The 4,494-nt window shown below is 45.6% G+C and overlaps 1 pseudogene; it reads right to left on the reverse strand.

Moving 5' to 3' along the window:
• Nucleotides 1–234: 234 nt before the first annotated feature.
• LOC142566920 (U2 spliceosomal RNA) lies at nt 235–413 on the reverse strand (annotated as a pseudogene).
• Nucleotides 414–4,494: the final 4,081 nt, after the last annotated feature.

Raw genomic sequence — 4,494 nt, forward strand, 5'->3', positions numbered from 1 at the left:
TGGTTAGTTTTGCAGCCTTTCGCCAGATGACATGTTACGAAATACAGGTCATTTAGCTGCAGTTCTAGTGTTGTTTCTTTCTAGATGCACGAAGCTTTCCTACAGAAAGTAGCTGGCCGGTATTTTTGAACTGTGAACGTGCTTCCAAAATTCTTGTGCTATTACAGCGAAGCTTCACACGGCTACGTTCTGGAACAAATTGCGCGCGTCTCTGAAGATAGCGAATTTCCGCCCATACGTTGGCCGCTCCAGAAGATAGTTCAATACCGGGCGAACCCGCGGAGGAGGTGAAGCAGGCTTTGAGAATTTCGCCAACTTGCAAAATTAAATTAAACAGCTTCGGCACAAAAACAACCCCTACCAGATAATAAGCTGATGAGAACAGATGGTACACATTGACCCGCACCGGCCATGTCTACGTTTGCACCACCCTCTCTTTGTTGGTATTCCAAGCGATTGCGTATCTCCTTTTCTGTCCTTCCTCTCTCCCGTGGTGGCTGTCCCGTAAGCGTGCTGCCCGCCAGGACCGCGAGGCAGAATGTAATGCGAACCGTCCATATGTAGGCCCGATCCCGCATAATGTGAGCGTTTCACCGGAACAACGGGCAAGTTTCACAGGGGGCTTGTGCGAAACCAATTTTGTGTGTGACCGCTAGCAATTCTCGAATGACCTCACAGGCATTACTGCACTGCGCGACGCCAACCAACGCGCAATCGCCGTGGCCGCGGTGAAGCAATGCGTACCCTCGGATGTGCGCTGAGGTGCGCGTCTGCTCTGCCTTCCGTAATTCGTTAGTAAAAGGTGACGTTTTGCAACAACACATGGGTAGGTATGCCACCCGATGCCTCATCATCTTCCGAGGCGCAACAATGTGGAGGAGCGACTAGTAGCGCCTCGCCTTCCATTTATATGCGTACGAAATTTCATGCACGGCAGTGCACGGTTCGCTATTAAGGGACCCAAATAGACAGCTCAACTGGTCATCAAACTTCACAGACTGGAATGACACAGAATTTTTTTTAGATTTCATTTATTATAAACATTAAAAGCGGATAATGCGTTTTGAAATATTTGTTTCTTTCTTAAGGCGAAGATTTATCAAGTTATTACTAAGAAATATTTCTTGCTTTCACAGCTATGAAATGAGAAAGGTGTGTTTTTGCGACGCTTTTGCAGCTTGAAACGTAGCATAAAAAAGTTTAACGTCCAGCGCGCGCAACAAATTCACAATGTTAGAAAAACCGCTAGCAGAGGTAGTATTCGTAATAAGTAATATAGTTGAAGCTATTTGACGGAGTCAAGTCGCGCTGTATCAAAGCACTATTTATGGCCTTTGTACAAATGAAGGCTCCCCGAATTATTGCGCAAGTTTGTTCGTTTAACAAGGACCGGCAATTTGAAACCTAAACATTTTACCGCCAGTATGCATCGAACGTGTCTTATCATTTCAGCCGTTCCCAAATAGGTTCTCTAAATTTCAGAAACCCAAAGGTCATCATATCCGTCACACTGCGTTCATACCACAAGGAACGCAGAGGGCTATTGAATATTTCAGAAAAAGGTACAGGGTCGTGGTAAGGCAGCCCGTCGTGAAAAAAAGAGGGAACGACTCGAATTGCAGGTGCTCTCCTTAGCTACGCGAACAAAGTTCCTGCAGAACACTTTGTCCTCTGCTACGAATGCCACCGTTGATATAGCATACTCAGGTTCAGCTACTGACTCGCTCTGTGGCTCATTTTGCGCATGGCTCATTTCGTCTGAGTGATGCCACCTAACTAAAGACCTTTATACATTTATATCTACCCCGACGACTTAGGTTATGTCGCGGAACGAACATAAATGTCCTTTCTGCGATAAAGATCAGAGTGGCAGCCCGCCATTCAAAAATCACTTGTCACTCGCCAATTTCTCAAGGACGCGACTAAACCGTAGAAGGGCAATCCCGACCTCAACATGATGTTTGCTGCCTTTCGGTGGTCGGCAGAGCACGTTATTTGCATACATTTCTGGCGCATTGCATCGAAAGGCTTAAAGCCTTGAACCATCTCAAACCACGAAAGGCTTTCACAGTCACTTGACTGGCTACACAAAAAGCGCGCATTGTCAGTTGGCTGTGAGCACATCCGCTCTGAAACACGTTTACGAGAGAGTGGCTTTATATACATCACTCATAGTGAGAAATTTATCCACAAATTACATCTCATTATCCCGATGTGTTGATGAGCCGCACTCTGCAGCCTGTGTTCTGAGTTAAAAATATAGTTAGTGCGGTGCCTGTAATCCATACGTAAAATAATGACATTGAAGCCAACGTCACATCAAGCGTCATATATCACAGATTGCAAGAAAAAAACCGAAACTGCATAATACTCGCAAGGCACACTTCGATGCATGCGGTTCATTTCATTCTCTTATCTGCTCGAGGGCACAAATACGCTGTTTAGATGATGCCGCACGGTTTCGTCATCCGTGGTCGCGTATGGGCTCCGGTGATGCGCTGCTAAGCTCGAGGGCGCGGGGTCATATTTCGGCGGTGGGATTTCAAAGGGGGGCGAAATTCAAAAAGACTCGTGTATCGTGACTTGCGCAAACATTAAAGAACCCCAGATGGTGAAAATTTCATCCGGATCGAGTCCCCCACTACGGAGTGATTCATAACCATATTCTGGTTTTGGCACGTAAAACACCAGAATTCAGTTTTTGCAGCACGAATTTTGATTTTGCAATTATTTTTAAGGTTATTGCCCCCCAACTTGTGTTCCTATTGGCCATGAACATTTTTAACATAATATATATGATCCCAGCCCACGTAAGTCGAATTGTGAATCATTTCGAATTTGAACTGACTTCTCCACATCTAGTGAAAATGACATAGGTCCTTGAGAATGTACTAGGGCAAAAATATTAGTTTGCGTAAACTCCCAGGCTGTACGCATGAAATGAAAATTTAAAAATTGCCCAGATTTGTCCCTTCGCAGCAAACTTCATGCACTGCATTTATGCGGAGTGTCCAAATAAGGAGTGTCCAAATAAGGATTGTCCATATAACTATATGGACACTCCAGGCGCATTTCTGCCGTCAGCGTCGGCGTCACCGTGAGGCACCGTATAAAGTCCAAGGGCGATGAAATCATCGCCGCGCGCCGTGTGCTGTATGTGCGAGCGAAAGCGCGCGAGCGTGTGCTGGCAATTGCCGCTCAATCTCGCGCAAGCAACGGAGGAAAGCGGGCAGGAAGCGCGCCGCCTTCCGTCGCGCTCAGGGTTTCGAGGGGAGGGTTGAGGGGGGAGCGCTTTCTACTACGGGTGGCCCTGGCGGCCACGCGCGCCTGGCCGGGCCGCTTGTATCTTGAAAGACATCTGCGACAGCTACAGATTCCGCGGTGCGCTGTGTTTTCGCGACTTAGGTACAGTTGATGCGAGCGGAAGCACGAAGGTCAATTCGCTCGCTGCTACTACAGCGTTTGCTCACTGGAGCGAGTTTCCGCGGTCATCGAGTGAGATGTGGTCATGTTTTCTTGTGCGTGCGTGACATCACGCTTGCTTATTTAGTTAGTATGCCTATCTTTACAAGTTTACAGCCGGTAAAGCTACTAGCCTTACTTCGTATGGCGGTCAAATAATTTGCTATCCCAATTGATGCTTCGCCTTTCGGGCGAAACATTTAAACATTTCAGGCGAAAGCAATTTACTTTCAGAGATAATTCGCAGTTGACAAACAAGTTTCAAAAAGTAGTTCATCATGTTGGGATTTCATTATCGAAGACGAGAGATTATCAGGCACAGAAAAAATAAGCGGCCAAGAGTGATAACCGGATAGTTAACTCGAAAGAAAGTACTTTGAGTTGAACCACGTAGTACTTAACAATGTAGCTATAAACAATTCACATAATGTACACAGCGTCGTAGGCGATGACCAATAATTAAAAAAAACATTTTTTTACAGTTTGTTTATTTATTCATGCCCTCAATACAGGAAGGCTTTGCAGAACAGGATAACAAAACAGGAACAAAGCAGGATAAACGAATAATGCAATTAATAATAAGCAACTTTCTAATCATGCAGTTTTAGCTGATGGTACATGAAGAAAGAAAATGTCGTTGCGCACAAGCTAGGCAGCTTTACAGTTATACAGTAATACTTGATATTGCGAAGAAATAAAAAAGGAATGTAGTCAGCAATTAACAAATGCAGGTCACATATAAAAAATTTAATTATGGGGTTTTACGTGCCAAAACCACTTTCTGATTATGAGGCACGCCGTAGTGGAGCACTCCGGAAATTTCGACCACCTGGGGTTCTTTAACATGCGCCTAAATCTAAGCACATGGGTGTTTCCGCATTTCGCCCCCACCGAAATGCGGCCGCCATGGCCGGGATTTGACCCCGCGACCTCGTGCTCAGCAGCCCAACACCATAGCCACTGAGCAACCACGGCAGGTCACATAACGTACGGTAGTTATTGTTGCATGAAACTTCGATTATTAGTATTCTT

The sequence above is a fragment of the Dermacentor variabilis genome, unplaced genomic scaffold, assembly GCF_050947875.1.
Source record: "Dermacentor variabilis isolate Ectoservices unplaced genomic scaffold, ASM5094787v1 scaffold_13, whole genome shotgun sequence".
NCBI lineage: Eukaryota > Metazoa > Arthropoda > Arachnida > Ixodida > Ixodidae > Dermacentor > Dermacentor variabilis.